Below are 10,034 nucleotides of genomic sequence, written 5' to 3' on the forward strand. Positions count from 1 at the left end.
CTTCCGTGTCATCTACCTTATAGGAGGGCGAGGAGCGGGCGAATTTGCCCATCCCTCTTCAGTCCCCAATCTGGTCGACTGGTCGACCACATCCTTATATGACGGTCCTTTTGCTCTGGGCTTCCGTATCTTTGTTATTCCTCCAAGGTGTCCATAATAGTATGTGTGGTCATGAAATGACCAGTGCATGTAACAGCATACTCCTTTATGGTTGCACCAAACCCACTTTCCTTCATAGAACTTTGGATGATGTGGATTGTCCAGCTTTATGGTCCCTGCTGGAAATAATTCACACTGTGCAATCGTCAATCTCAGTTTATCTCATTCTGCAACAATCTCATCTTTTGTTCCCATGTTCTCATCCATCAGAATCTGCATTCCAATAATCTCTTCTGCTGTTTTCTTGCACCTTGCCATGCAGATCTTGATCCTGCACACTGATGCTGATCCCTGCACTAGCGCTCCTGCTATCACCTTCAGTCCTTCCGACAGCCATGATGGAATCCATGACCATATGTATGCTAGCCAGCTGTTATCCATCCCTGTTCCTCGTGCTTCATCTTCCATTTTTGCATGCACCTGTGCCAGCTGTGCTATTGCATCTGAGAGAGTTCTGTTATCTTCATCATTTGCTGGTATGAATGTTCAACAGGAACTCCCCATCTTTGCACAAACTCCTCCTTCCATGGCTGTGAGGAGATCCAGAACAGATCTATTCTGGAGCTCCACCAACCTTATTGCTTGGAGCTCTTCCTTTATGCCGTTGAACCCATTCACCGTAGAGTTAATTGTTAACATCATCTCCCAATGAGTGATCTGTAACCACTTGGCGTTCATGTATGTCTGTATTCCTGGTATTATTGATGCAAAGAACATTTGTGTTCTGCTAAACAGCCTGTGTTCTGCTGGGATCTCATCCAGTGCCGTTTCTGATGCCTCTGAAAAATAATTCCCCCCTCTTTTCACTCTGCTCCATCCGTACGGGTTCTCTGCCTTCTCTGTCTGGGCTTTTGGTGTCACCATGACCGATCTCTTGCCTTCTCTTGTTGTTATTAATGTTTGGGAGTCATTGAGCAGCACATCCTTCTTGGGTACAACCAACAAAGGCATGTTGATGTTTACCAATGAGCATACTCCTCCCCACTCAGGTGGCAGCTTCTCATATGCCTTTGATCCACATGCCCAGTAGTGATCCATCAGTACTGCCATTCCTGCTCTCATGGCTGCAAGTTGTTCCATTGCTTTGCATCCTACATTCTCGCCAGCTTCAACATCGCCATTGTTCTGATAGCACAGGGCTGGCATCTTCAGGAGAACTATTGGCATTGGTCCAGCTTTGTTCCCAACCCATGTCAGTAACTTTGCACTTGCATTCCGATCCTTTAGGCACTTGTCATTTTCTTCCTGCACCTTGTTCACTGATGACTGAGCTGGTGTCAGTGCCTTGCTTCCCACCACTCCATTTTGCCATCCATCGCTAGTGTACACTCGTCCATACACTAATATCTGTGGCCTTTCCCAGAATCCAGGCTCTCATCCTACATCCTTCACTCTCATCTACGGACATGGCAATTCCTTCAGTTTGATAGTCTGTGTTTCTCCTTTCTCTTGTCCATCAATTGTGTACTACAAACCTTCATCTAGCTGCCAATAATTGTTCATCATGTCTAGTGCCTTTATGTAATTTTTCGTCATATGGGAATGTCCCTTTGGACATCCATCTCAATGTTGCTGTCTTCCCTTGTAATCTTCCTCGCGTTTGCACCATCGCGAGATACATCAAGCACTGTGCTCTTGCTGCTGGTATTTCAGTTGCTATGAATGTTCTAGAGGCACATATGGCGTAGGGGATTAAAGAGCAGACATACCAGCTCTCCCGGTGGTTTCCTTATCTACTTTGGTCATGTGTTTATACCACATGTTGTTAGATAATTGTGCTGTGTCAGTGAGATACATGTCAACTCCCTTCATGTCTGTGTCAACACTGGGCTTACCTATCCCTACCTTATTAAAAGTGTCTTCTCCTCCATCTGACATGATCGGCCCTCCTGCCTGGGTTAAACAAATTCCATTTTCTTTAATATCCACTTACACTGCTTGATCCTTGCAGCCTGGTGATAAAGTTGCCTGCCTGAAATTCGCAAAAGAAGACGTTACTGTGTTAGTATTTGTCAGTATCTTCAAGCCCTGTGAACCAAATAATCATTAATTGTGAAGGCAAAGACCTCCTACCAGAACTTTCTTACTGAGGGGTCTCTCAATGTAGGCAGTACTGGGAATTCACTGTATTCAAGTTGTGGGTATGCCTGGGCCAAGTACTCTACAAAAAGAAAGGAAATATACTTCAGGTGATCGCACTCCAAATTGTCTAGGTCTCCTTATATAGTGCACAAAATGGTTAGAGAAACTGTTGGGGTGATAGACGGGAGGTAGCATCAGGACAGCAACCTATACAATCCTTACAACATTCGCGTCAACCTACATGTGCAAAAAAGAAAAATAACAAACAGTGTTTCATTCATCAATCTGCACAAGTGTTCCAGCGGGCACTGCTGCTGCTTGGGATCGTCTAACCATGGGGTGGCCTTGCCTCCGTAACTCAGAGAGGGCCGCACACACTTGTAGTTCATCGAGGTCCGAACGTTGGCCCTGTCGGTCACTGAGACTCTGTTGCCAGGTGAGGCCACTGCTTTGTAGAGCCTGGCATCTTGAAGGTGATTCCAGATGGACTTCCCTACTAATTTAACAGCTCTGTCCGCTATGGCCTCAACCACGTGAGGGTCGGTGAATCTTGGCACATTCCAGCGCTGCATGAAGTTCTGCAGGAGAGTAATGTCTCCCACTTTTACACAGTTCTTTAGTTCATTTGTACAGGAGCTGGGAGCGACCTCTGATGGGCCCATAGGATGAGAGCGCACCCTTGAGTACTTTAAGACGAGACAGCTGCACCTTGAGGTGGATGGGGTGCGGGATTCTCTTACTCCAACACCAATCAAATAAGGATAACTCAATGGTTTGGCAAAGGGAAGTCTGTTTAATGACAAGTACAAAAAATGGGGAAACATGGAAATCAACAGTGATGCGATCGCCCGTCTCGCTTCAACTCCCGCAATCTTCATTCTAACAGAAATACTTATAGGCAAAATTCGTCATCATTGACGTGTAACACTCAAAGGTTTGTCATGCAATTCTATTGGTTGGAAGGTAACTTAAGTATAGGTGCTATATCTGTATATGGTAACGGGGTGTGAGGATTGGATAACTCTTATTGGGTGGGCATCTACGCCCATCCCTCTACATCACTCGTGCTGGACGTCACTAAAAGTATGACGTCTCATTGGTTCTACTAGCTATAGGACCCTAGATTACTTGGTCTATTGTGATTGGGTCGGTTACACCCTTAGTCATAAATCTGCACTTTAATTAGCAGCATGCAGAATGGTCACCAAGATGCGGTATGCCCTAAGATTCACCCTGCCTCCCTTCCATCAATCAGTACTTTAGGGCTATGTGTCAATTAGTTGGCAGAGCAATTATGATGGCATCGAAACTGTAGCTTCTTATCAGGAAAAGTTATGGCATCCTTTGGTTTTGGGTGACATCAGACATTGGTGCCTCTCCGCGCCTGGCTGGTCACGTGTTAGTATATCGTGAAGCTGCTTCATTTTCCTTCTGTTTGCGTATTTGATTCTCCCTTCGGCCTTGCCACCTGCCTGGGCCTCCTTATCTCGACCCTCACGGGGCAGGCTGCTATGCTCTTAAGTTTCGATTCTTCGAAGTTGCCGCTCTCCTCCCTTTCTTGGGTTGACCTCAAATTCCCAAGCATGATCTGTTTCTTGCTAAGTTTCGATGCTACTCTTTCGTCTGGCTTTGTGCTGGTATATGAATCCTGGCCTGTTTGACCCCTATCATCCTGGGCTCAATTCTGCTTTTGTAAAATGGATTTGCACTTGTATAATGTGCTTCCTTGAGGTAGATATATAGTTGGTACTTGTTGCTCTATTCTTCTACTAAGCATAGCAAGCAGTACTGTTTCCTTAGCTTCTTGCGTTCCAAGCCTATTTAGAGGCGTTAGCTAGTTGCGTATCTTCATCCTGTTTTGTGGTTACATTTCTTTACAGTTCAGCAACGCCACTCCTTATAAGTCCATTACATCTTTATTCATAACGTTTCATCTTTGCGTGTCATCTTTTGGTTGTCGTTTTGTTCGTCTGTAAGTCTGTCCGGGGCCCTTGTGTCGTCACCATTCGCCTTCAATTAAGGCCCTTTGCGTCTCTCCTGGGACAGTTTGCAAGTAGTCTTCATGTCGTGTCAGCTTCTGGTACGGTTGTCTCAATGGGTATCATGCTGCCCATGGTTGTCTGGTTATTAGCACTTCAACAGGTATTGGTCTTCTGATGGGCACTGGGCAGAGCCCTAGTGCTGCTCTCTGCTGGTTCATTTGCTCATCATACATCACGTATCCCGGTGTGTACGTTCCTGGTGCTTCAAAATGGGTAGCTGGAGTGCAGGCCATGTATGGGACCTCCTCTACACATTGTCTTGCAGTGTGTCATTGCTGTCGACTTCTTCGCTGCCTTCTGGGCCCCCTTGATACGTTGTATCTGGCGAGAGATAAGAGAAGCACTAGAAACCAGATAAGTAATGTATTCATGCATTTCCTGTCCTAACACATCTGCACTGTTCTCACAACCTTTCAATGCTCTTGTGGAAGGAGCCAGGTGAAGATGCCTGCACCGTCCTGTCACCACCTCATAGGGCATTAAATGGTGGTCGGACCCTGGCTTATTGCACAATTCAAACAAGACCAAAGGTAAACAATGTAGCTAGTTTTTCTTGGTGCTCTGCTCGGTTTTTGCTATGCACTCATTTGGGGGTCCATTCAAGCGTTCACACACATCCCATTTGCTTGCGGGTGGTACACACAGGCACATTTGTGCTTGATGCCTAGCAAGGTTGTGATGTGCTGAAATAGTTCATTGGAAAAGGGAAGACTGTTGTCAGACCGCAGGACCTCACACACGCCCCATCTCGGGAAAACATCTGTGACCAGGAACTTGGCCGCTCTAAGGGTGTCAGCATGGGAACAGGGCCCAGCCTCGATCCACCTAGAGAACGGGCAGACAACCACTATCATGTAGCGGTATCCATGGCAAACTTGAACCATGTCCACGTAGTCCATGTGGAGATGCAGAAATGAGCCTATGGGTCTTGGTATGGCTCCACTCACAACTCTCAAAGTATGCCCTGCTGTAAACTGCTGGCATGTCAAGCAGTTACTTATGAAATCAGCTACATGCTCGTTCAAATTTGGGCAAAATCATGTTTCTCCAATGCGTGTAGCAATGACCACCTTCTCTGTGAGTGTTGGGTATTGCAATTGTGCTAATGCTGTCTTCAGTAATGATAGTGGCATGACCATTTTCCCTGTGTTGTTCTGTCGCCATAAGGCATAGGTTAGAGACATGAAGCATCCTATCTTTATCCATAGCACCTTCTCCTCCGAGGGTGTACCTCCCTGCAGTTCCATAATCTGTGTCTCTAGTAGTGTATTGTAGCCTTCCCTCATCATCATGTTCCTCACTCCTCCCTGAGCCTTTGGTCTCTCCTTAAGTTGCCACAACTGCCCAATATACGCTGCATACTTTGCCTCATAATCTGCTGCTTCATTTCCTCTCTTTTGTGTGGGCCTGGCACTTCACTAGTGCTACCTGTTTTGGATATGCAATCACTTCGATCAGTTTGCCCAATAATAGCGCATACTGTACCAGGGTCCTGTGTGCTCTCCTGAATCCTCTCCTGAGCCATTGCGCCAGTCCTGAATGTACTGTTGATGTCACATAGGCGGAGTCAGAATACATTGTCACATACTTCTCTATGCTGTTTTCTGGTGCTAATGTAAGAGCCACTAATTCTGCTGCCTGTACTGAATAATGGGATGGTAGTCATGCGCTCACAACCACCTTGCTTGTCCCGTCCTCATTCAGGCTTACTATTGCAGTCCCAGTACATCTGATCCCATCAGTTGTTAACAAATCGTCAATGTATGATATGATATGATGTGGCATTTATAACACGCCTATACACAAGTGTTTCAAGGCGTGACGAGGCAAGGGAGGGGTAACAGAGGGAAGACAAAGACAACAATCTTACTAGGCTAGGTGACATTGAGATCGCGCAAGTGCAGGGGAGTGGAGAAAGGGAAAGTGTGGGGGGAAGGGGCAGTGCAATACATAGGATCAACAGTAAAGAATAAATAAAATAAATGAAAACAATAGGTAAAGGTGCGGCCAGCTAGTGGCAAGTGCAGGGGTAAGTGGAGCCATCAAGTGTCAAGAGCTGGGGGGGACTCTAGAGATACAAAAACAGCCCCCAAGTGCAGGGATTGCCAGGAGGCAGTACAGGTGTGCAGCTGGTGGGGGTAGGGACCTGGGTCTGAAATCAGAGGGTAGCCAGATGACCAGTGCAGTTTCAGTCAGGAGGTCAGCAGGGGAGAGGAGGAGAGAAAGCAGAAGCAAAGAGGAAGGTCTTGAGGTGCTTCCGGACCCGGAGATGGTACTCCTCAAGTTTCTGGGAGGCTGTTCCAGAGGGAGTCCCTGGCCAAAGAAAGAGATCTACCCCCAACGTGTTGCTTGGAGAAGCAACTGACCCTGAAGGAGTTGGAGGCGGATGAGCGAAGAGCTCAAGAAGGAATATTTTTAGGAAGAGAGAGTTGTAGGTATTGAGGCCCCAGACCCCAGAAGGCCTTGTGGACAATGCAGGGGGTTTTGAACTTAATCCTCGCAGCCACTAGGAGCCAGTGCTGAGATTTCAGTCCTGGAGAGATACGATTCCTGGGCTTGAGGCCAAGGGCAAGTCTTGCGGCCCTGTTCTGGATGAGTTGCAGAGGGCGGAGAGTAGAAGCAGGCAGATGTAGAAAGAGATGTTGCAGTAGTCCAGCCTAGAGAGAACCAGAGCTCTGGAGACAGTGAGCTTCTGGGGGAAGGAGAGGAAAGGAAGAATACCTCTGAGGAGGTGCAGCTGGTAGTGTGACTTCTTAGAGGCGTCAGAGATGTGAGGAGAGAAGGAGAGAGTGGAGTCGAAGATGACACCGACATTTTTAGCCTCATATGTGAGAGAAGGAAGAGGGCCAAGAGAGGCCGGCCAGAGTGTGACAGGAAAGGAGGCAGCAGGTGTGCCGATGAGGAGAGTCTTACTGGCATTAAGGCATCGTTCGTTGGCGGCACACCACTCCTGGATAGCGGACAGACAGTCAGAGATGAGAGAAGGCGAAGAGGTGGCAAAAGGGAGCCTGAAAATGAGCTGAGTGTCATCCGCATAGCACTGACATTTTGGCCAGAAAGCGGCAATGCAGTGGGCAAGAAGTGCCAGGTAGTGGTTGAAAAGTCAGAGAGAGAGGTTAGACCACTGGAAAACACCACAGGTAGAGATAGAGATAGAGAAGAGGAAGGATCCAAGTTGGACCTGGGAGGGTTGATCGGAGAGGAAAGAGGTCAGCCAAGCCAGGGCCTGATCTGTGATACCCAGGTTATCAGGAAGACGTTGAGCAGGATGGCATGGTTGACTGTGTCAAAGACAGAAGAGAGATCAAGTAAGATGAGGACACAGCGGGTATTGGAGTTGAGGTTGGAGAGCAGTTTCCATGCTTCTGGCAGCTCTGAAGCCATACTGATGGCCATGGAGACAATTAAACAATTCAGTGTGAAAATTAAGCTAGGAGATGGTCAGCTTTTCCAGGAGTTTGCCCAGGAAAGGAGTGATGGAGATTGGGTGGTAGTTAGCAGGGCAGGAGGGGTCGAGTGAGTGTTTCTTAAGAAGAGGGTGCACAAGGGAGTGCTTCAGGGGGGAGGGGAAGGGAAGACTCCAGTGGCAGAGGAGTGGTTGCCGAAGTCAGCCAGAGCAAGAGCCAGACTTATCTAGAAAGCTTGTCTGGTGAGAACAGGCGAAAGGCAGAGAAGGGTGAGGAGAGTTGGCCACAGAAGGGCCAGAGGAAGAGAGGTGAGTAGCGGGAGGAGGAGGAGAGAACGAGAGAGAGGACCGGATGTCCTGAGTTTTAGAGATGAAATGAGTAGCCAGGGCCGTGAAGAGGGCCTGGGAGGGGACAGGAGAGGTAGAGACTGCAGCAGGATTGGGCAGCTCCTTGCGGATTTTAAAACATTTGCCCGAGTTGTTGGATGCCACAGAGACGCAGGTTTGGATGAGGGCTCTCTTCTTGATGCGGACAGAGAGCCGGTATTGCCTTTGGAATAGGCGGCATGCCAGTTTGACAGAGGATGTACAGGAAGCATGCCATTTTCTCTCAGCCACCCTGTACTTGCGTTTAAGGATGCCAAGGTCTGAATCATACCAGGAGTTGCACTTAGCTTTGGGCTTCAAGCAGATCCTCATGAAAGGAGCAAGAACATCAAGAGTATCAGATATTGCAGAGTGGAGCATAGAAAGGGCTGTGTCAGGGTGTGAGTCAGCCAAAGGGCGTTGGGTGGTGAGAAAGTGGCGGCGAAAGCCTCAACTGACACACGCTTCATGGGTTGGATAACCGAGAAGATGGGTGGCAGTGTTGGAGTTGGCTTGGCCTTAGGGGTGGAGAGAGTGAGCTGGGAGGAGAGGAGAAAATGATCACTCCAGGAGAGAGGAGTGGTAAGAGGAATAGAAAGTGGAAGGTCTGTAGAGATCAGAACATCCAGAGTGTGCCCTGCAGAGTGAGTTGGGCCAGAGGGGTGGATAGAGAGAGAGAGGGTCACAGAGGTCGCAAAATAGTCCAGGGGAAGGACAGGAAGCATCCAGGTGGATGTTAAAGTCTCCAATAGAAGGAGGAGTTGTGTGGTCGAGACCAGGAGGGAAGAGGAGTCCGACCACTCAGAGAGGAAGGAGGAGATCTGACCAGGTGGCCAATAGATGGTAGCCACAGTGAGGGAATCGATAGGAAAGAGAGAGAGCCTGCAGGCGAGGCATTCGAAAGGAGTAGGCCTGCATAGGAATGACAGAGGCAGGAATCCATTCGGGGAAGATCAGGGCTACACCCACTCCAGAATGATTGGACCTGGGAGCAGAGAGGATCTTGGAGCCATCAGGGAGGAGAGTGTCAAAGCTTGTGACAGAGCTGGCCGTGGACCATGTGTCAGTGAGGCCGAGGACATCAAGGTCAAGTTCTTCAAGGAGGTGGCAGATGTCAGAGGAGTGTTTGACAGCTGAGCAAGAGTTTAGAGTTGCAATATGGAGAAGGATGCCATCATTGAAAGATTTCCGGGGAGAGTTTCAAATCAGAGGTACACTCTGCAGAGGTGTAGAAGAAGCCCAAGGGGGGACAGAAGAGGAAGGAGGAGAGGGCAAGGTAGCCAAGGAGGAGACAGCAGGGGGAGGCAAGAAATCCATGGAGAGAAGAGAGGGAACAGCAGAAGAAGAAAGGAAATTGATGAGGCACGGGAAGCGTCTAGCAAAGAGGAGAAGGTTGCCTGAGGGCCTTGTACCAAGATGGTACCATTCAGGTAAACATTTATGATGACCTTAGAGGAGTGGAAGGAAGCCAAGAGGGCCTCCCACAGGGTGCCACCATTAATGGGAGAAGAAGAGAAAGGAGAAAGCACAGAGACCATATGGAGAGTCCCTAGGTCTGGCGAGGGAGTGACAAAGAGGATGTCGGTGAGGGTTTGCCTGGAGGAAGCAATGGAATAGGTGTCAGTAATAGGGAGGCCTGGGTTGGAGACCAGGATGTCCTTTCTAAACTTCTTTCTACCAGATTTAGTGAGGAGAGCAGGATAGTCGATAGAGAAGCAGTTAGAAAAGATAGAAGAAACAGAGTGCACCATAGAGTAGGTAGGGAGAAGAGAGAAGAGGAATGGGGTGCGAGTGGGGGAGAACACTAGGGAAGGACACAGGGAGGGGTGCAAGCAGATGAGACAAAGCAAGACAAGACAATGGTAGACAATTGAACAAGACGAAGGGAGCTAAGACAATAGTAGAAAAGTTTGCTAGATGAAAGCTTTGCTAAGAAGGCAAATCCAAGAACCGCACTACTTTCACAATGCAATTTAAAT

The sequence above is a fragment of the Ambystoma mexicanum genome, chromosome 12 (assembly GCF_040938575.1).
Source record: "Ambystoma mexicanum isolate Mex_15411 chromosome 12, UKY_AmexF1_1, whole genome shotgun sequence".
Taxonomy (NCBI): Eukaryota; Metazoa; Chordata; class Amphibia; order Caudata; family Ambystomatidae; genus Ambystoma; species Ambystoma mexicanum.